This window comes from Panthera tigris, chromosome B2 (assembly GCF_018350195.1).
Source record: "Panthera tigris isolate Pti1 chromosome B2, P.tigris_Pti1_mat1.1, whole genome shotgun sequence".
Taxonomy (NCBI): Eukaryota; Metazoa; Chordata; class Mammalia; order Carnivora; family Felidae; genus Panthera; species Panthera tigris.
In genome coordinates, this window is record NC_056664.1 from 27893155 (window position 1) to 27916868 (window position 23714).

General features: G+C 37.0%; 1 long non-coding RNA gene across 1 annotated transcript in view; it reads right to left on the reverse strand.

Moving 5' to 3' along the window:
* Positions 1–1513: 1513 nt before the first annotated feature.
* The window catches only part of LOC122238574, a 150427-nt gene continuing 128226 nt past the window's right edge, over positions 1514–23714 (reverse strand). Inside the window, exon 3 of the long non-coding RNA XR_006217531.1 lies at positions 1514–1610. This is a non-coding gene — a long non-coding RNA (uncharacterized LOC122238574). The remainder of the gene's footprint in view (positions 1611–23714) is intronic.

A 23714-nucleotide genomic window follows, 5' to 3' on the forward strand; every position in this document is an offset into this window, starting at 1 on the left:
TTGCTCATATGGAGAGGTACAACTAGAAACAACTCAAAGTTGTAGAATTCTTTAATGTCACAAAAAGCATCTAAACGTTCAGGTCATATATTTTTAACAACCAATTTATGAATGCACATACAAAAAGTTGGTAGAGGCATTAGACATAGGCAGGATTCACAACATAATTTAATGTTTGAAAAGAAAAAACAAATGAGTCATTTCCCAGAGTGGTTCAGGTCAGCCTGTGCTGGAATACAAGGCAGAATCTCTCAAACTTGTCTGTCTTCATTAACAGCACTGTGAAAATTAGTGCAAAACCAGCATCTGAGGAGTATGTAGAGTGTTCATTAAATCAGCTAAAAAATCTATGGCTTTTTGTTTTGTTTTGTTTCACCCAACTGCAAAGGATCTTTGAAATTAAGCTACAGTAATAAAGCTTGATGTTTAGAGAAAAATCAAAATATTGCTATTTTCAGATTTATAAACTGGTCAGATAATAACTGAGCTCAGATTTCTAAATGTAGTCAAAAAAATCTCTAAGATTAGACCTTTTGAAATGCTTCTGCTCATGTCTAGTAGTCTCAGTGATGACCATGGGCTCCTCTTGGTATCTCCTGCATGTGTGTCTCTTCTCTTTTCTCTGATAATCTTGTTTTACCTTCAAATAATTTTTCCAGAATCTTCCCAGGAAAATTGGACTTGTTTTTTCTATCTCGTAAATTTTCTAAATACTGCTATGTGTCTTAATTTGATGCAAATATTTGGCAGTTACTTATTTTCCTCTATTTTTTATGTTTTAGCTGCACTACCCACATCTTTTTGTGGATTTTATTTATATTTACAATGTTATGTAATGAAAATTCTTTGACCTTGCAATTTTCTTTAGTGGTGCAAGTTTCCTTAAATTCTGAATAAATACAGCATTAAGGAATGGTGCATGTCCTCAAACTTCCAGGATACACGCACACAGAACCAACATGCAAGCTACACATAAATTTCCTCAGTTGGATCTAGACCAAAAATTTTAAAAAGGCAAATACAACAAATTATTTTCTTTTGAAGTTTTGCTTAGCAGTAGTCATATTCAAATGTTTACTGATCTAAAGATATCCTCTGGGTGAGAATGATCTTGGGATTTTGCAACAGATAAAATATTTTGTAAATTTAGTAACATGCATAACCAAAAGGAACTATAAAGCCCTAGAGTTAGGCAAGAAGAGCCACTGGAACATTCACCATGTGTAAATATCCCTGTAAAATCCTTCAAATGAAACGTTATACCTAAGGATCTTGAGATAATTAACACATGGAGATTATTTCTGTTTTATATGACGATAAGGAATAAAGTTCAGCCCCTTTGAAAAGTATCTTATTCGGACACCCAGAACACAAATGTCTTTCAATAATAGAGTCTTCAGAGGGATGGGAGATGTAAATCCCAATGAAAACATCATCTTGAAGACAAATCAGTGAATTTTAAGCTAATTTATTTTAAATTAATGAGAAGTATGAAGACCAGTCTTTCTGGAATTCTTTGAGAAACAAAGGCCCTCAAATCTGTCCAGTGTCATTGCTTCTTATACTAAACAGGTACATCATAGTTGTTACTTTGCTTAAGGCAGTCTTCCCTGGGAAGGAAGGAAGGAAGGAAGGAAGGAAGGAAGGAAGGAAGGAAGGAAAGAAGGAAGGAAGGAAGGGAAAAAAAGAAAGAAAGAGAATTGATTATGACTTTCTTGAAATCTCAGATGATAGCATTTTTTAGCAATGAAGCATTTTTAATAAGGTATTTACATTGTTTTTTAGACATCAGGCTATTTCACACTTAGTAGACTACAGTACAGTGTAAACATAGCTTTTATATGCACTGGGAAACAAAAAAAAATATCTGACTTGTTTTATTCTGATATTGGCTTTTTGTTGTGATGGTCTGGAACTAAACCAGCAATGTGGTTGAGGTATGCCTGTAATTGTGGTGAATGCATCAGACTAAAACACAGGAATAAACCCTTCATGATTAAATATATTGGAATGATACCACTTACAAAATTTTTCACTAAGTATATAAAAATAAAATAGTACTTATTCAAATGACAATAAATTTGCAAATTCTATTTCAACTCTCCATCATCTTCCAAAAAGTGTCCACTCATAAAAATCAGTTCATAAATAATATGAACAGGTATTGAAAATTTACTAGGTAGTTGGTGTTGTGCTAAGTACTCTGAATATGTTCATTGACATAATCCTCACATCAATTTTATGAGGTAAGTTTTATTAGCCCAGTTTTATTAGTGAAATAACTGAATCTCAAAGACAATACGTAACTTACTCAAGGCACAGAACTAGAAAGTAACAAAATTTGAGTTAAATTCATATAATATGGTTCTGGAACCCATACTTTTAAATACTTCACAACCGTTTTTGAGAAATTATCATCATAGTGCTGAACTAAAATAGTTTATGTGAGCATGTAGAAGAGCTTTATTGGGCTCACTGATATTCAGTTCCCCTGGATTATAGTTTCCCACTCACAGGCAGGAACATGTGACTAGTTCAGGTCAATGAAATGAGAGTGGAAGTGATGTGTGCATTGAATTGTCAGTGTGAAATCCTCCATGAATCTCTTCTTCCACTTCAGTATTTGAGGAGAAAGTCTTATACTACAGTGATAAACTAAAAAGATAGAAGCAGTTTAAGACACAAATATCTGAGAAGAGTGTCCCATATCTCTTCCCCATACCTACTTGTCCTAATATTATCACCTTGTTCTTTGCACATTTCTCACCAGCCAGTCAATCCACTATACATAAATCTGTACCTTGAGTAAATAGAAAACCAGAGGTATCACTCAAAATTTGAACCAGTTAAATTTGCAACATATTTTCACAACCACTGGAGTAGGATTATGATATAGTTGCTATTACTGCTTCTGGCTGGTGTTGTGCTGATCCTGAACACCTCTGCTATCTGTTCTTTACCTCTCCAGATCTTCTGTCTACTTTATTCCATATTCAAGGGGACAGACCTCTAAAAATGCAATAAATAGGCTTCCTGGCTCTCCAGCTTTCAATTAAACTTGACCAATTTGAAGCTATTATCTAAATAGTAAAAGATGGCCTCTGTGTATTTGTTCCTAGGTTGTTTATTTCTTCACTGCAGGCTGAGTTCCATTAGCTCAAAAGCCCACAGGTGTCAAATTCCAATTTTTGTAAATCCAGTTGTTTTTAAATTACCCAAACAAGCACATTTGTATCTATTTATGGTCTCCCTGCTTTGAATCACTGAGGAAACCTCACCCCACATCTGTTGACCATTGATAAGATAGAGCCCTGTGCTTTAAAGACCACCATGCTGCTAGGGCCTTTCAGAGCTCTTTAACCCAGATACTCCCCATCAAGCTCCTGAGCAATATCCTATGGAAATGTGAGCTCCCTCTCCCCAGATATCCTTTACCTTCCTCTCCTGGATGGCAACCCCTTCTCATTGAGCCTTTGGACAGATTCCTGCTGTAAGGGACTTTCCCTGTCATGCAACCTGCCCATGAGCCACCCAATAAAGCTTGTTGAGTGTTACACCCCCTCATGGTCATATCTTTTTTCTAGATTGCCCTAAATCCCTCAAACTCCTTATTACAGGCATCAGAAGAGAATTTGGGTTTGTAAGATGAAAGAGGTCAAGGCATTTATTCTCTGAATCTTCTCTCTCCAGGGTTACAGCATGGCAGTGGATTCTTCCAAATCCACGTATTTTTGGGGGGCTGACTTCTCTGTCAGCTTCAAGTCTCTTCAGACTCACATAGCCATCCCTTCCCTTCCCTTTTCAAGCCTAGAATGTTATCAGTTTCTCATGGTTGTTAGGGGTTGCTAACTAGTCCTTTTTTCCCTTAACTCTGCTTACCCACTTATAAACACATACTATTTACAGAGTATCTATTTCATGCCAAGACCCTGTTGCTTGCTGAAATGTGTACTTTTTTTTTTTTACATGATGCAGTCATTAACCAGGCCTCTGCTTTTTTCCCATTTCATTAATTTTATATGGGGAACTCCTACTGAAGCCTGCAGGAGAGATGGTGAGGCACTAGGTGAAAGTATCATGGGTATCTGTATATCTATCCATGTATACCTCTTACCAGTGCCTTTTGGACCTGCTTAGATCCAGTCTCATACATACCAATTCATTTAATAATTGAATGTATAATGTGCAGCTCAACTTTATGATTCAATTAGTAATATAATACCTAGTTTACAATGGACATCTTGGGTCTATCACATTGTCATTTGGTCTCTAATGGTTAAGTGTTTGGTGTCCACAAAGAACCAGTAGTCAGTTGCTGCTTTTCAAATAGAAAATAACTTTATCCAGAAGAGGACATACTCTAAGACCTTAGGCATTTGCTCTGTGATCCTCCTATTGCTTTCCAGGGCTTCCTTCAGCATCCCTGTCTGTCACAGAGTAACATTGCATTTACAGGCTTATAGGCTTAAGAATGAGGACAGCTTGCATAGAAGCTAGAGTCACACAGAATCTTTTCTTATGATGAGCTCCACTCAGGTTTACAGAGCAGCATGCTCAAATGTCATTTATGTTGTCTATAAAATTCAGAGAGGCCCATTCAGCATTGTGTCCCTTTCTTAATGATAAGGAGAACAAGGTTCACTGACCTATCTTTCGCTTCTTCCATTTTGCTATTTGTTTTCTGTATGTCATAATTTTTTGTCCTTCAGTTACTCCCTTACTGCCTTTTTTATATTTAATTAATTTTTTTAGTGCATTACTTTGAGTCCTTTCTTATTTCCTTTTTGGTAATTTTTTTTTCATGGCTATTATTTAATTTTACTAAACATTTTTTTGTCTAGAAATAGATCTCTTTTAACAATTTTAATTTTTTAATTAACTTTTATTTTAATTAATTTTAATTTTAACAATATTTTAACAAATACTTTATAATGCTTTACGATTAAGAAAAATACTTTCATATATGTTTGCATATGTAATTTCATTTAAATGATCTCTAAACCTGCATGGCAAATTAGGAGATGACAAAGTAGGCTCACTGTGACTTTTCACACTTAAAAAAAAAAATAGCTCCATTTACTTGTATAGTGTTTTAATTTTGTCTTGCTTATTAAATTTTATTTACAAAACTACATTTTTAAATCATTTTCTTAGTAGTTACCTTGGGGATTACAATTAACATCTTAAAACAACAGAGTTTCAATTACTTTTAACCTTCTCTCAAGAGCACACAAAACTGCTTCTATACAGCTTTGTCCCTGTTCTTTCACACTGCTATTGTCACAGATTGCATCTTACACATTGTGTGCCCATTAAAATATATACATAATAATAGTTTCATACATTTGTTTTTTAAATCATATAGGAGAAAAAAATAGGAGTTAAAACCCAAAAATGCAATAATACTGGCTTGTATATTTCCCTATGCAGTTATTTTTGCCAATTTTTTTTTCTTCCTTTGGCTTCAAGCTGTTGTGTAGTGTCCTTACATTTCCACCTGAAGGATTTCCTTTAGCATTTCCTGTATACCAGAAATGATCTCTCTCACTTTTGTTTACCTTGGGATGGTTTGATTTCTCCTTCTTCCATAAAGCATAGTTTTTTTTTCAATATATGAAATTTATTGTCAAATTGGTTTCCATACAACACCCAGTGCTCATCCCAAAAGGTGCCCTCCTCAATACCCATCAACCACCCTCCCCTCCCTCCCACCCCCATCAACCCTCAGCTTGTTCTCAGTTTTTAAGAGTCTCTTATGGTTTGGCCATCTCCCACTCTAACCTCTTTTTTTTTCCTTCCCCTCTCCCATGGGTTTCTGTTAAGTTTCTCAGGATCCACATAAGAGTGAAAACATATGGTATCTGTCTTTCTCTGTATGGCTTATTTCACTTAGCATCACACTCTCCAGTTCCATCCACGTTGCTACAAAGGGCCATATTTCATTCTTTCTCATTGCCACGTAGTACTCCATTGTGTATATAAACCACAATTTCTTTATCCATTCATCAGTTGATGGACATTTAGGCTTTTTCCATAATTTGGCTATTATTGAGAGTGCTGCTATAAACATTGGGGTACAAGTGCCCCTATGCATCAGGACTCCTGTAGCCCTTGGGTAAATTCCTAGCAATGCTATTGCTGGGTCATAGGGTAGATCTATTTTTAATTTTTTGCGGAACCCCCACACTGTTTTCCAGAGCGGCTGCACCAATTTGCATTCCCACCAACAGTGCAAAAGGGTTCCTGTTTCTCCACATCCTCTCCAGCATCTATAGTCTCCTGATTTGTTCATTTTGGCCACTCTGACTGGCGTGAGGTGGTATCTGAGTATGGTTTTGATTTGTATTTCCCTGATGAGGAGCGATGTTGAGCATTTTTTCATGTGCGTGTTGGCCATCCAGATGTCTTCTTTAGAGAAGTGTCTATTCATGTCTTCTGCCCATTTCTCCACTGGGTTATTTGATTTTTGGGTGTGGAGTTTGGTGAGCTCTTTATAGATTTTGGATACTAGCCCTTTGTGCAATATGTCATTTGAAAATATCTTTTCCCATTCTGTTGGTTGCCTTTTAGTTTTGTTGGTTGTTTCCTTTGCTGTGCAGAAGCTTTTTATCTTCATAAGGTCCCAGTAGTTCATTTTTGCTTTTAATTCCCTTGCCTTTGGGGATGTGTCAAGTAAGAAATTGCTGCGGCTGAGGTCAGAGAGGTCTTTTCCTGCTTTCTCCTCTAGGGTTTTGATGGTTTCCTGTCTCACATTCAGGTCCTTTATCCATTTTGAGTTTATTTTTGTGAATGGTGTGAGAAAGTGGTCTAGTTTCAACCTTCTGCATGTTGCTGTCCAGTTCTCCCAGCACCATTTGTTAAAGAGACTGTCTTTTTCCATTGGATACCCTTCCCTGCTTTGTCAAAGATGAGTTGGCCATACGTTTGTGGGTCTAGTTCTGGGGTTTCTATTCTATTCCATTAGTCTATGTGTCTGTTTTTGTGCCAATACCATGCTGTCTTGATGATTATAGCTTTGTAGTAGAGGCTAACATCTGGGATTGTGATGCCTCCTGCTTTGGTCTTCTTCTTCCAAATTACTTTGGCTATTCGGGGCCTTTTGCGGTTCCATGTGAATTTTAGGATTGCTTGTTCTAGTTTCGAGAAGAATGCTGGTGCAATTTTGGTTGGGATTGCATTGAGAGTGTAGATAGCTTTGGGTAGTATTGACATTTTGACAATATTTATTATTCCAATCCATGAGCACGGAATGTTTTTCCATTTCTTTAAATCTTCTTCAATTTCCTTCATAAGCTTTCTATAGTTTTCAGCATACAGATCTTTTACATCCTTGGTTAGGTTTATTCCTAGGTATTTTATGCTTCTTGGTGCAATTGTGAATGGGATCAGTTTCTTTATTTGCCTTTGTGCTGCTTCATTATTAGTGTATAAGAATGCAACTGATTTCTGTGCATTGGTTTTGTATCCTGCAACTTTGCTAAATTCATGTATCAGTTCTAGCAGACTTTTGGTGGAGTCTATCGGATTTTCCATGTATAATATCATGTCATCTGCAAAAAGTGTAAGCTTAACTTCATCTTTGCCAATTTTGATGCCTTTGATTTCCTTTTGTTGTCTGATAACTGATGCTAGAACTTCCAACACTATGTTAAACAACAGCGGGAGAGTGGACATCCCTGTCATATTTCTGACCTCAGGGAAAAAGCTCTCAGTTTTTACCCCTTGAGGATGATGTTAGCTGTGGGCTTTTCATAAATGGCTTTTATGATGTTTAAGTATGTTCCTTCTATCCAGACTTTCTCGAGGGTTTTTATTAAGAAACGTTGCTGAATTTTGTCAAAGGCCTTTTCTGCATCGATTGACAGGATCATATGGTTCTTATCCTTTCTTTTAAATGTGATGTACCACGTTGATTGATTTGCAAATGTTGAACCAGCCCTGCATCCCAGGAATGAATCCCACTTGATCATGGTGAATAATTCATTTTATATGCTGTTGAATTCGGTTTGCTAGTATCTTCTTGAGAATTTTTGCATCCATATTCATCAGGGATATTGGCCTGTAGTTCTCTTTTTTTACTGGGTCTCTGTCTGGTTTAGGAATCAAAGAATACTGGCTTCATAGAATGAGTCTGGAAGTTGTCCTTCCCTTTCTGTTTTTTGGAATAGCTAGAGAAGGATAGGTATTATCTCTGCTTTAAACATCTGGTAGAATTCTCCTGGGAAGCCATCTGGTCCTGGACTCTTATTTTTTGGGAGATTTTTGATGACTGATGCAATTTCTTCACTGGTTATGGGTGTGTTCAAGCTTTCTATTTCTTCCTGATTGAGTTTTGGAAGCGTGTGGGTGTTTAGGAATTTGTCCATTTCTTCCAGGTTGTCCAGTTTGTTGGCATATAATTTTTCATAGTATTGCCTGATAATTGTTTGTATCTCTGAGGGATTGGTTGTAAAAATTCCATTTTCACTCATGATTTTGTCTATTTGGGTCATCTCCCTCTTCTTTTTGAGAAGCCTGGCTAGAGGTTTATCAATTTTGTTTATTTTTTCAAAAAACCAACTCTTGGTTTCCTTGATCTGCTCTACAGTTTTTTTAGATTCTATATTGTTTATTTCTGCTCTGATCTTTATTATTTCTCTTCTTCTGCTGGGTTTAGGCTGTCTTTGCTGTTCTGCTTCTATTTCCTTTAGGTGTGCTGTTAGATTTTGTATTTGGGATTTTCGTTGTTCCTTCAGATAGGCCTGGATTGCAATGTATTTTCCTCTCAGGACTGCCTTTGCTGCATCCCAAAGCGTTTGGATTGTTGTATTTTCATTTTCGTTTGTTTCCATATATTTTTAAATTTCTTCTCTAATTGCCTGGTTGACCCACTCATTCGTTAGTAGGGTGTTCTTTAACCTCCATGCTTTTGGAGGTTTTCCAGACTTTTTCCTGTGGTTGATTTCAAGCTTCATAGCATTGTGGTCTGAAAGTATGCATGGTATGATTTCAATTCTTGTAAACTTATGAAGGGCTGTTTTGTGACCCAGTATGTGATCTATCTTGGAGAATGTTCCATGTGCACTCGAGAAGAAAGTATATTCTGTTGCTTTGGGATGCAGAGTTCTAAATATATCTGTCAAGTCCATCGGATCCAATGTATCATTCAGGGCCCTTGTTTCTTTATTGACTGTGTGTCTAGATGATCTATCCATTTCTGTAAGTGGGGTGTTAAAGTCCCCTGCAATGACCACATTCTTATCAATAAGGTTGCTTATGTTTATGAGTAATTGTTTTATATATCTGGGGGCTCCCGTATTCGGCGCATAGACATTTATAATTGTTAGCTCTTCCTGATGGATAGACCCTGTATTTATTATATAATGCCCTTCTTCATCTCTTGTTACAGCCTTTAATTTAAAGTCTAGTTTGTCTGATATAAGTATGGCTACTCCAGCTTTCTTTTGGCTTCCAGTAGCATGATAAATCGTTCTCCATCCCCTCACTCTCAATCTGAAGGTGTCCTCAGATCTAAAATGAGTCTCTTGTAGATAGCAAATAGATGGGTCTTGTTTTTTTATCCATTCTGATACCCCATGTCTTTTGGTTGGCACATTTAATCCATTTACATTCAGTGTTATTATAGAAAGATTTGGGTTTAGAGTCATTGTGATGTCTGTATGTTTTATGCTTGTAGTGATGTCTCTGGTACTTTGTCTCACAGGATCCCCCTTAGGATCTCTTGTAGGGCTGGTTTCGTGGTGACAAATTCCTTCAGTTTTTGTTTGTTTGGGAAGACCTTTATCTCTCCTTCTATTCTAAATGACAGACTTGCTGGATAAAGGATTCTCGGCTGCATATTTTTTCTGTTTAGCACACTGAAGATATCGTGCCAAGCCTTTCTGGCCTGCCAAGTTTCAAAGGAGAGATCAGTCACGAGTCTTATAGGTCTCCCTTTATATGTGAGGGCACGTTTATCCCTAGTTTCTTTCAGAATTTTCTCTTTATCCTTGTATTTTGCCAGTTTCACTATATGTCGTGCAGAAGATCGATTCAAGTTATGTCTGAAGGAAGTTCTCTGTGCCTCTTGGATTTCAATGCCTTTTTCCTTCCCCACATCCAGGAAGTTCTCAGCTATAATTTCTTCAAGTACCCCTTCAGCACCTTTCCCTCTCTCTTTCTCCTCTGGAATACCAATTATGCGTATATTATTTCTCTTTAGTGCATCACTTAGTTCTCTAATTTTCCCCTCATACTCCTGGATTTGTCTTTTTCTCAGCTTCTTCTTTTTCCATACTTTTATCTTCTAGTTCACCTATTCTCTCCTCTGCCTCTTCAATCCAAGCCATGGTTGTCCCCAATTTATTTTGCAGCTCATTAATAGCATTTTTTTAGCTCCTCCTGGCTGTTTCTTAGTCCCTTGATCTCTGTAGCAATAGATTCTGTGCTGTCCTCTATACTCTTTTCAAGCCCAGTGATTAATTTTATGACTATTATTCTAAATTCACTTTCTGTTATATTGTTTAAATCGTTTTTGATCAGTTCGTTAGCTGTCGTTATTTCCTGGAGGTTTTTTTTGAGAGGAATTCTTCCATTTCGTCATTTTGGATAGTCCCTGGAGTGGTGTGGAACTGTGGGGCACTTCCCCTGTGCTGTCTTGAATAACTTGCGTTGGTGGGCGGGGCCACAGTCAGACCTGATGTCTGCCCCCAGCACACCCCTGGGGCCACAGTCAGACTGGTGTGTGCCTTCTCTTTCCCTCTCCTAGGGGCAGGATTCCCTGTGGGGTGGCGTGGCCTGTCTGGGCTACTTGCACACTGCCAGGCTTGTGGTGTTGGGGATCTGGCATATTAGCTGGGGTGGATTGGCAAGGTGCACAGGGGCGGGAGGGGCAGGCTCAGCTCACTTTTCCTTTGGAGTTCCGCTTCGGGAGGGGCCCTGTGGCACCAGGAGGGAGTCAGACCCGCCAGAGGGATGGATCTGCAGAAACACAGGTTGGGTGTTTGCGTGGTGCAAGCACGTTCCCTGGCAGGAACTGGTTCCCTTTGGGATTTTGGCTGGGGAGTGGGCGAGGGAGATGGTGCTGGCAAGCGCCTTTGTTCCCTGCCAAGCTGACCTCTGTTGTTAGGGGCTCAACAATTCTCCCTCCCGTTGTCTTCCAGCCCTCCCGTTCTCTGAGCAGAGTTGTTAGTTTATAACCTTCCAGATGTTAAGTCTCACTTGCTGTCAGAACACACTCCATCTGGCACCTCCACTTTTGCAAGCCAGACTTGGGGACTCTGCTTTGCCAGCGGGCTGCCCCTCCACCCCAGCTCCCTCCCGCCAGTCCGTGTAAGGCGCACTGCCTCTCTGCCCTTCCTACCCTCTTCCGTGTCTCTCATCTGCGCTTGGCTCCAGAGGCTCCGTTCTGCTAGTCTTCTGGCGGTTTTCTGGGTTATTATGGCAGATGTAGGTGGAATCTAAGTGATCGGCCGGACGCGGTGAGCCCAGCGTCCTCCTACGCCACCATTTTCCCCAGGTCTCCTCCTCATAAAGCATAGTTTTGCTGAATATAGAATTCTTGGCTGAACTCCTTTTTTTTTTTTTTTCCTTCTAGCACATTAAATATGGCCTCTTGCTGCATTCTGGTCTTCATGATTTGTACTGAAGAATCAGCTGCTAATCTGATTAATTATCTCTTGTACATAATGAGTCAGTTCTCTTACCACTTTCAAGATCCTCTTTTTATGTTAGGCTTTTGATTAATTGTAATGGCTCTCAGTGCAGCTATCTTTAATCAATTTGATGCTTTCAAATTTCTCAGAAGTTTCATGTATTTTATGAAATTGGTAAGTTTTCAACCATTCTTTCTTCAAATATTCTTTCTGCCTCTGTATCTATCAACTTCTGGAACTCCCATTTTGTGTATGTTGGTATTTTTTGTGTCCTTAAGCTATTTTCATTTTTCTTCATTATTTTCTTTTTGCTCCTCAAGCTAGATAATTTCATTTGACCTATCTTCAAATTCATTGACACTTTTGCCTGTCAAATCTGCTTTTATACCACTCTAGTAAGTTTTTCATTTCAGTAACTGTACTTTTCAGTCCTATAAGTTCTATTTAATTCCTTTGATGATTTCTATTTCTTTATATTCTTGTTGAGACATTGTTTTCCTGGTTTCTCTTGTTCTTTGCCTGTGACTTTCCTTAGCTGATTACACATATTTAAGAAAGTAGATTTAAAGTCTTTGTCCAAAGGTGCTCAACATCATCACGCATCTGAGAAATACTAATTAAAACCAAAATGAGATATCACTTCACATTTGTTACAATGGCTATCATTAAGAGGACAAGAGATAATAAATGTTGGAGAGGATATGGAGAAAAGAGAACTCTGATGCATATTTGGGAATATAAATTGGTGCAACCAGTATGAAAAACAGTATGGAAATTCCTCAAAAATATAAATATATAAAAACAAAACCATCATTTGACCCAGCCATTCCAAGTATTTATCTGAAAGAAACAAAAACACTAACTCAAAAAGATATCTGCATACCCATGTTTATCACAGCATTACTTACATAGAAATAAACTAAGTGTCCATTGATAAATGAATAAAGACAATGTGATACACACACACACACACACACACACACACACACTCACACACACACTCAGAGTGGAATATTATCAAGCCATAAAAAAGAAATCTGGCCATTTGCAACAACATGGATGGACACTAAGGGTGTTATACTAAATGAAATAAGTCAGACAGAGAAAAAGTCCATATGATCTCATTTATATGTGGAACCTAATGTTAAAAACTGAACTCATGATACAGAAACAGATTGATGGTTGGAGGTTGGGCAAAATGGATGAAGGTAGTCACAGTATACCATAGTTGAATTATAAAATAAATAAGTCATGGAATATAATGTACATCATGGTGACTATAGTTAATAATACTGTATTATATAATTGAAGGTTGCTGGGAAAGTAGATCTTAAAAGTTCACATCACAATAAACACAAATTTGTAATTAATTATATGTGGTGATGGATGTTAACTAGAATTATTGTGGTTTTCATTACACAGTATGTACACATAACAAATCATTATTTCATACACCTGAAACTAATATAATAGTGTATGTCAATTATATGTAAATAAATAAATAAGTAAATAAATAAATCTTTGTTTACTAAATCCTATGCCTCTGATTCCTCAGGGATGCCTCTTTTTTTTAGTTTTTTTCAATTTATTTTAATTTTAATTTATGTTAATTCCAATTAGTTGAAATACAGTAAAATATTAGTTTCACATGCACAGTATAATAATTTAACACTTCCGTACAACATCCAGTGCACATCACAAATGTACTCCTTAATCCCCACCACTTATTTAATCCATGCCCCTGTCCATCTCCTCCACTCACCCTCAGTTTGTTCTGTATTGTTAAGAGTCTGTTTCTGGTTTGCCTTTCTCTCTTTTTTTTTTCCCTTTTGCTCATTTGTTTTGTTTCTTATATTCTACATATGAGTGAAATCATACAGTATTTGTCTTTCTCTGACTGACTTATTTCACTTAGCATAATATGCTCTAGCTCCATCCATGTAGCTGTTTCCATAGTTTGGCTATTGTAGATAATAATGTTAAAAACAACAGGGTGCATCCATATTTTAATTAATATTTTTGTGTGTTTTGATGAATACTTAGTAGTGCAATTGCTATATCATAGGGGAGATCTATTTCATACTTTTGGAGGGACCTCCAAACTGCTTTCAAGGATGGTTTAACCATTTTGCATTCCCATCAACACTGTAAAAGTGTTCCCCATTCTCGACATTCTTGCTAACACATGTTGTTCCTGGTGTTGATTTTAGCCATTCTGAATGGTGTGGGCTGAAATTCCATTGTAGTTTTCACTTGTGTTTTCGGGATTATCAATGATGTTGAGCATCTTTTCAAGTGTCTGTTGCCCATCTGCAGTCTTTGGGAAAATGTCTATTCATGTCTTCTGTCCATTTCTTAATTGGATTATTCCTTTTTTGAGCATTGAGTTTTACAAGTTCTGTGTATACTTTGGATATTAACCCTTTACCAGATGTGTCATTTGCAAATATCTTCTCCAATTCTGGAGGTTGTCTTTCAGTATTGTGGGTTGTTTTTGTCACCATGCAGAAGCTTTTTTTTTTTTTAATGAACTCCCAGTAGTTTATTTTTGCTTTTGTTTCCCTTGCCTCAGGAGACATATATAGAAATAAGTTGCTACTGCCAATGTCAAAGAAGTTACTGCCTGTGTTCTCCTCTGGGATTTTTATGGTTTCATGTCTCATATTTAGGTCTTTAATCCACTTTGAATTTATTTTTGTGTTTGGTGTAAGAAAGTGGTCCAGTTTCATTCTTTTGCATGTTGCCATCCAGTTTTCCCAACACTATTTTTTAAGAGACTGTCTTTTTCCATTGACTACTCTTTTTTGTTTTGTGAAAGATTATTTGACCACATAGTTGTGTATTCATTTCAGCGTTTTCTATTCTGCTCCATTGATCTATGTGTTTATTTTTGTGCCAGTACCATACTTTTTTGATCACTACAGCTTTGTAATATAGCTTGAAGTCTGGAATTATGATGCCTCCATAATTTTCAAGGTTGCTTTGGCTATCTATCCAGGGCCTTTGTGGTTCCATACAAATGTTTGTTCAAGCTGTGTGAAAAATGCATTAGTATTTCGATAGGGATTGCATTAAATGTGTAGATTGCTTTGGGTAGAATAAACATTTTAACAATACTTGTTCTCCCAATCCATGAGAAGAGCATGGAATGTCTTCTCATTTCTTTGTGTCATCCTCAATTTCTTTCATTAGTGTTTTGTAGTTTTCAGAGAATAGATCTTTCACCTCCACAGTTAGGTTTATTCCTAGGATCCTATTGTTTTGCTGCAACTGGGAATGGGATTGATTTCTTAATTTGTCTTACTGCTGCTTCATTATTGGTGTATAGAAGTGCAATGGATTTCTGCGTGTTGATTTTGTATCTTGCAAATTTACTGTATTTGTTTCTCAGTTTAGCAGTATTTTTGGTGGAGTCTTTTGGGTTTTCTATATAGAGTATCATGTCGTCTGCAAATAGTGAAAGTTTTACTTCTTCCTTTTCATTTGGGTGCTCTTTATTTCTTTTCATTTTCTGATTGCTGTGGCTAGAACTTCTAGTACTATGACAAATACCAGTGTGATAGTGAACATCCCTGTCTTGTTCCTGACTGTAGAGGGAATGCTCTCAGTTTTCCCCCATTGAGGATAATATTAGCTGTGGATTTTTCATATGTGGCCTTTATTATTTTGAGGTAAATTCATTCTAAACCTACTTAGTTGAGGGGTTTTTTTGTGCATCTATTAAAATGATCATATGGTTCTTGTCCTTTCTTTTATTAATGTGGTGTATCACATTGATTGATTTGGGAATATTGAACCACCCTTGCAACCCAGGAATAAGTAAATCCCACTTGATCATGGTGCATGATTCTTTTAGTGTACTGTTGAGTTTGGTTTGCTAGTATTGTACTGAGAATTTTTGCATTCATGGTCATCAGGGATATTGGCCTGTAGTTCTCTTTTTTAGTGGAGTCTTTATCTGGTTTTTGTTTCAGAGTAGTGCTGACCTCATAGAATGAATTTAGAAGTTTTCCTTTCTTTTCTACTTTTTGGAATAGTTTGAGAAGAATGCGTATTAGCTATTCTTTAAATTTGGTTTGGTAGAGAGCGAATTGGGGCACCTGGGTGGCTCAGTTGTTAAGCATATGACTTCAACTCAGGTCATGATCTCACAGTTTTTGAGTTCAAGTTCTACATTGAGTGAGCTCAAGCCCCACTTTGGGTGAGCATGAGCCCTGCTTCCAGTAAAACACTAGCCCCAGAGAGCCCCACTTCTCTCTCTCTCTGACCCTCGTGGGATTCTCTCTCTCTCTCTCTCTCTCTCTGCCCCTCACTCACTTGTGTCCTCTCTCTGTCTCTCAAAAAAAAATTGGGGTGCCTGGATGGCTCAGTCGGTTGAGTGTTCGACTTTGGCCCAGGTCATAATTACATGGTTCATGGATTTGAGCCCTGCATTGGGCTCTGTGCTGACAGCTGAGAGCCTGGAGCCTGCTTTGGATTCTGTGTCTTGCTCTCTTGCTACCTCTACCCTGCTCACACCCTATCTCTCTGTCTCTCAAAAATAAATAGAATAAAATAGGTATTAGCTGGTCTTTAAATCTTTTGTAGAATTCACCTGTAAAACCATCTGGCCCTGGACTGTTGTGTTTTTTTGTTTGTATGTTTGTTTTTTGTTTTGTTTTGTTTTTGATTACTGCTTTAATTTCTGTGCTGGTTATGTCTGTTCAAGTTTTCTGCTTATCGTGGTTCAGTTTTGGTAGTTACATGTTTCTAGGAATTTATTCATTTCTTCTATGTTGTCCAGGTTGTTGACATAAATTTTTCATAATATTATCTTATAATATTATGTTTGTATTTCTGTGGTGTTGCTGTCATTTCTCCTCTCTCATTTGTGATATTATTTATTTGGTTTCTTTCTCTTTTCTTTTTCATTAGTCTGCCTGGAGGTTTATCAATGCTATTAATTTTTGGCAAAGAATGAGCTCCTGGTTTAATTTATCTGATTTATTGTGTTTTGATTACTATATCATTTTTTCCCCTGTTCTAATCTTCATGATTTTCTTTCTTCAGTTAGCTTTAGGCTTCATTTGTTGTTCTTTTTCTCACTCTTTTATCTGTAAATTTAGGTTGTTTATTTTAGATTTTTCATTCTTAGTGCAGTAAGCCTGTATTGCTATATACTTCCCTCTTAGGACTGCTTTTGCTGCATCCCAACAGTTTTGGACCATTGTGTTTTCATTTCCATTTGTTTCCATGCATTTTTAAATTTGTTCTTTGGTTTCCTGGTTGATCCATTTATTGTTTGGTGGCACGTTGTTTAATTTCCATGTATTTCTTGTCTTTCCAAATTTTTATGGTGGTTAATTTCTTGTTTCACAGAATTGTGGTCAGAAAAGGTGCACAGTATGAATTCAAACTTTTTGTATTTGTTGAGGCCTGTTTTGTGACCTAATATGCGATCTGTTCTGGAGAATGTCCTATGTGCACTTGGAAAGAATATATATTCTGCTGTTTTATCATGGAATATTCTGAATATAACTGTTAAGTCCATGTAGTCCAGTGTTTCACTCAAAACCATTGTTTTCTTGTTTATTTTCCATTTAGTTGATCTGTCCAATGAAATAAGTGGGTGTTAAAGTCCCCTGTATCACAGTTTATTATCAATGAGTTCCTTCATGTTTGTTATTAATTGTTTTATATATTTGGATCTTCCTATGTTGGGGGTATAAATATTTAAAATTGTTATATTTTCTTGTTAGATTTGTCCCCCTTTTGATTATATAATGTCCTTCTTTGTTTCTTTTTATAGTCTTTGTTTCAAAATCTAGTTTGTCTGACGTCCCCTTTATGATTATATAATGTCTTTCTTTGTTTCTTTTCATGGTCTTTTTTAAAAGTCTAGTTTGTCTGATGGAAGCATTGCTATTCTGGTTTTCTTATGACGTTCTTTTGTCTGATAAGTGTTTCTCCACCCTCTAACTTTCAGTCTGCAGGTGTTTTAAGGCTAAAATGTGTTTCTTGTATTCAGTATATAGAGGGGCCTTTATTTCTTTTCAATCCATTTGACACCTATGTCTTTTGATGAAATCATTTATTCCATTTACATTCCAGGTAATTATTGATAGATATGTATTTATTGCCATTTATTTGTTGTTGCTGCTAGTGATTTTCTCTGATCCTTTCTTTTCTTGTCATTTTAGGTCTCTCTTTTCTACTGAAAGAGTTCCCTTTAAAATTTCTTGCAGGGCTGGTTTTGTGGTTATGAAATCTTTTAGTTTTTGTTTGGGAAACTCTGTCTCTCTTTCTAATCTGACTGATAATCGTGCTTTGTAGAGTACTCTTGGTGCAGATTTTTCTCTCTTGGCACTTTGAGTATATCATGCCACTTCCTTCTGCCTTGGGATATTTCTGTTGAGAAATCTCCAGCTAGCCTTATCAGTTTTCCAATGTAAGTTAAGGACTTCTCTTGTTCTGTTGCCTTCAAGATTTTTTTTCTTTATCACTATCTTTTGCAAATTTAGCTATAACATGTCTTGGTTTTGACTTGCTTTTGTTGATGTTGATGGGATTTCTCTGTGCCTTCTGGATCTGGATGTCTGTTTTCTTCCCAAGATTAGATAAGCTTTCTGCTATTATTATTTTTTTTTCTTTAATATACAATTTATTGTTAAATTTGTTTCCATACAACACCCAGTGCTCATCCCAACATGTGTCCTCTTCAATGTCCATCACCCACTTTCCCCTCCTTCCCACCCTCCATCAACCCTCAGCTTATTCTCAGTTTTTAAGAGGGTCTTATGGTTTGCCTCCCTCCCTCTCTAACATTTTTCCCCCTTCTCCTCTCCCATGGTCTTCTGTTAAGTTTCTCAGGATCCACATAACAGTGAAAGCATATGGTATCTGTCTTTCTCTGTATGACTTATTTCACTTAGCATAACACTGTTGAGTTCCATCCACGTTGCTACAAAAGGCCATTTTTCATTATTTCTCATTGCCAAGTAGTATTATTTCTTAAAATAAATTTTCTTTTCCACTTTTCTCTCTTCTTCTGGGACTCCTATAATACTAATGTTATTACATTTGATAAAGTCACCAAGTTCCTTAAATCTATTCTCATGTTGCATAACTCTTCTTTCTCTCTTTTGTTCAGCTCCATTACTTTCCAGTAGTTTGTCTTCTAGGTTACTAATCATTCCCCTGCTTCTTCCAACCTGCTGTTCATTGTATTGACTGTTTCCAGTCTCGCTTATGGCATCATTCAGCTCTGATTAATTCTTTTTAAACACTTGTCTCTGTGGTAAACTCTTGTCTCACCAATGTCTTTTATTATTTTCTCAAGCCCAGTTAGTATTCTAATGATCATTGCTCTAAATTCTCCATCAGACATGTTACTTATGTTTGTTTCACTTAGAGCTCTGGCTGTGGCCTTATCTTGTTCTTTCATTTGGGATAAATTCTTTCAATCTTGGCATATTGGCTAAGTTAAGTCTCTGCCTTCTTCTCTGTGTTAGAAAAGCCAGTTATGTCTCCTGTTCTTGAAAGTAATGACCTTATGAAGAAGATATCAAGTAGTACCCAAGGCCTGGTGCTTCACAGAGTATCTCCAAGTGTATGCCATGTGCACTCTGTGTATTATGTTTTTGCCACTCTATTCTTCAGGCCAATTACCTAGAAAGGCTCTCCTTGCCTGCTCTGGCAGTGTTGACTCCCTGGCTTGATGGTGGTGAGTTCTAAACAGGTGTGCTCCGGTGAAATGAGACTTGACACTAAATCCACCAGAATTGAGGCTCTGCTGAACTCTCTGTTCAGGAGATGTGGTGTAGGCAAGGATTTGTTCCCATCTTCTGGGGAACAGGCCCACCGTGCTGGGAATGAGGCAAGGTTGACTGAGAAGCGAAGTCCTGTCAGCACTGGGGGTGGGACTTGGTGTAAGGAAGTTAGGCAGCCAGTTTGGTGCTGTGCTTCTTCCTGCAGATGGCTCTGTGTTTATGCTGAGGGGCAGAGGAGAGAGATGGCACCAGACAGCTCCTTTGTGTACCACCTTCTCTTTATCTATTTATTTGTACATGGACATTAAGTTGCAGGTGAATTTTGTGTAAGCCCAATATTTGGGAGATTTTGCAATATAATCTCAATTCACTAAGTTAGAAGTTAGAAATAAGCTGTCCACCAATGCCATGTATGGAATTATAGTAGCCATGGTTAGTGGACAGAGATATTCAGATTTGTATTCACAGAGAGGCAGCACATTATGGGATTTTAGCTTCTTGCAGGCACCCAAATTTTGAATTTTATTTTGGTTTGGGACATGCTATTTTGACTCTTGTTTGAGCAAATGTTAAAACCCAAATTCCAATCATCTCCAGGAGCACTTCATCTTCACATCCTACTTACTACTATGTGTTTCTGCTTCCATTAAAGCTTTACTTCATACTTTAGAGATTGGCTCTAAATAATTTATATTATACTGGCATTTTTATCTGTTCAGAGAGTAAAAGAGAGATATCCATATGTGCTCTACCTGCCATCATGACCCTAATGACAAACCTCATAAATATAAAGTATCTGGAGCCATAAGACAATAGTTCAACAGAACCAGGGCTTAAAAAATAATAGGTAGTAATTTACATATATGTTATATATATATATATATATATATATATATATATACTTTTAGACTCCATGCATAAAATAAAACTTAGAGAATAAAGAAAATGTATAGATGAAAACATGTGAGTGAAAAAGTGAAAAACTGAATCTCAAGTCTGGCACTGTCATTAAAACCGGAACAGAACCAGAATAATAATGAGAAAACAAGTCAAAAGGAAGTGCTTTCTAGGTCAAAGGGAAAAACATTAAGCATCCTAAGAATAATGTATTTGCATCATCAGAGCACAACGCATCTCAGAGAAGTTATTCCACTTCTTAGTGAAACCACCTAAGGTTTTGCAAAAAGCCAGATGTTTATGGAAATATTTGCCTACTATAATCGGGACTTTTGGAATCATTACTGATAAGTGTTGGAAAAAATGATACCTAAATGTGGTGAATAAACATCACACTATACCCTTCTTTGCAAAAATACTTTTGTGATTTGGGATGAGACTTTAAAAGGACATTCATAAGCATTTCACAATTTTTAAAAGGACATCTGCATATTATTCCAGTTTTAAATTTTTATGAGCTTTTACAGCTTTGATTTGGCTATTGTTTGAGAGTTGGGAATATGCATAAGAAAATTAGTGACTAATACCTAAAAATCCTTTTCATCTCTACAGAATAAAGTTATGAAGGAGGCAGCGCACAGAGTTATATACATTGGATATTGTATTTTTAATTCATGCAAGCAAATTTATTTACAATTTTAGTTTAAAATGACATACACAGACTCAGAGGTTAATGTAATAGTCAAATGATTATTCTAATGTAATTAACTCACTTTACAGCTGATAAACAGAGACCCTGGAGGGACTACATGATTCCTTTTTTTTTTCCTCTTTTTTAAAAATGTTTATTTTTGACAGAGACAGAGACAGAATGCGAGTGGGTTAGGGGCAGAGAGAGAGGGAGACACAGAAGCAGAAGCAGGCTCCAGGCTCTGAGCTGTCAGCACAGAGCCTGACGCGGGGCTCAAATTCACCAGCTGTGAGATCATGACCTGAGCTGAAGTCGGATGCTCAACTGAATGAGCCACCCAGGCGCCCCAGGGACTACATGATTTCTATAAGGTTATGTAGTCACTGAAAACATCATAACTAGAAACCAAGTTTTCTGTTTACAAACAATCTTATTCATATCTTTACATTAATTTATTTTTCTAGTTTTATCCTTTATCTCTTTTTTCTAGTTTTATCCTTTATCTCATCATTAGTTTATCTGACTCTAGGAGTAGTGGACATTACTTTAAAAAAATTATGTATGTCAGAGAGTTGTTTGGTTAAGAGTCAATGTTCTTCTCTTTGCAGCATTTGAAGATGCTGCCCTTCCTTCCTTAGCTCCTTTTGCTTTTAGATTCTGTGGGGTATATTTTCTTGATTCTTCTTCATTTGTGACCACTCCTCATAGTGTAACTAGTGCTTCTTTCTAAGATGTTCTGACATACAGTCATCTTGTAAGCTTGTGTCTTTAACTGGATTCTCTTTCTGTAACCAAACTTCCCCTTTGGGATATACCCATTTCTGCCTCCTAATTATTATTTCTCTGCATTAACTCAAAGATCTTCATGTCTAGTACCAATACTTGCTAAGCCATAACACTGCTGTATTGAAACTTGCCAACACTGCAATCTCAGTGTTTCCACAACTGATTTCATCTTCCTTCAGGACAACTTCCTTCTTCTGTACTCAAGTCTTGATTAATGTTACCACCAGCAAACCTTTTCAGCTTTTTCACTTTATCCCCTCTTCCTTTGCAAAACTAGCCAATGCTTGATCTACATCAACTTTACTTTTTTGAAAACATTTTTTAAGTTTATTTATTCATAATAAATGAGACAGTAAGAGAGAACGAGCAGGGAAGGGGCAGAGAGAGAGAGAGGGAGAGAGAGAATCCCAAGTAGGGAGCATGCTACCAGCACAGAGTTGGATGCAGGGCTCAAATTCACAAACCGTGAGATCATGACTGGAGCCCAAACCAAGAATCAGACGCTTAACCAACTGAGCCACACAGGCACCCCTCAACTTTACTTCTTAAACACACCTTATGTTATATTTTTTTATCTGTACTATTATTACCTTAGTTTTGGTAATTAATGTCTCAGCCTGACATTTATTAGGCTTCATATATCACAGTATTCACTCTTTCCTTTCCCATTCATATCCTTTAGGTTACCAACATTCTTTCTTTGTTTCTTTGTTTGATTCTTTCTTTCTTTCTTTCTTTCTTTCTTTCTTTCTTTCTTTTCACCTTTACTTTATTATTTTTTTATTTTTTAAAATTTACATCCAAATTAGTTAGCATGTAGTGAAACAATGATTTCAGGAGTAGATTCCTTAATGCCCTTACCCATTTAGCCCATCCCCCCTCCCACAACCCCTCCTTTAACCCTCATTTTGTTATCTATGAGTCTCTTCTGTTTTGTCCCCCTCCCTGTTTTTTTTTGTTTCCTTTCCCTTATGTTCATCTATTTTGTTTCTTAAAGTCCTCATATGAGCGAAGTCATATGATTTTTGTCTTTCTCTGACTAACTTCACTTAGCATAATACCCTCCAGTTCCATCCACCTGGTTGCAAATGGCAAGATTTCATTCTTTTTGATTGCTGAGTAATACTTCATTGTATATATATACCACATTTTATTTATCCATTCACCCATCAATGGACATCGGGCTCTTTCCATACTTGGGCTATTGTTGATAGTGCTGCTAAAAACATGGGGGTGCATGTGTCCCTTCAAAACAGCATACTTGTATCCCTTGGATAAATGCCTAGTAGTGCAATTGCTGGGTCATAGAGTAGTTTTATTTTTCATTTTTTGAGAAACCTCCATATTGTTTTCCAGAGTGGCTGAACCTGCTTGCATTGCCAGCAACAATGCAAAAGAGATCCTGTTTCTCTGCATCCTTGCCAACATCTATTGTTATCTGAGTTGTTAATGTTAGCCATTCTGACAGGTGTAAGGTGGTATCTCATGTGGTTTTGATTTGTATTTCCCTGATGATGAGTGATAGTGAGCATTTTTTCATGTGTCAGTTGGCCATCTGGAGGTCTTCTTGGGAGAAGCGTCTATTCATGTCTTTTGCCCATTTCTTCACTGGATTATTTGTTTTTTGGGTGTTGAGTTGGATAAGTTCTTTGTAGATTTTGGATACTAACCCTTTATCTGCTATGTTATTTGCAAATATCTTCTCCCATTCTGTCAGTTGCCTTTTAGTTTTGCTGATTGTTTCCTTCTCTGTGGGGAAGGTTTTTATTTTGATGCGGTCCCAGTAGTTCATTTTTGCTTTTGTTTCCCTTGCCTCAGGAGACGTGTTGAGTAAGAAGTTGCTACGGGCAAGATCAAAGAGGTTTTTGCCTGCTTTCTCCTCGTAGATTTTTATGGCTTCCTGTCTTACATTTAGGTCTTTCATCAAGTTTGAGTTTATTTTGTGTATGGTGTAGGGAA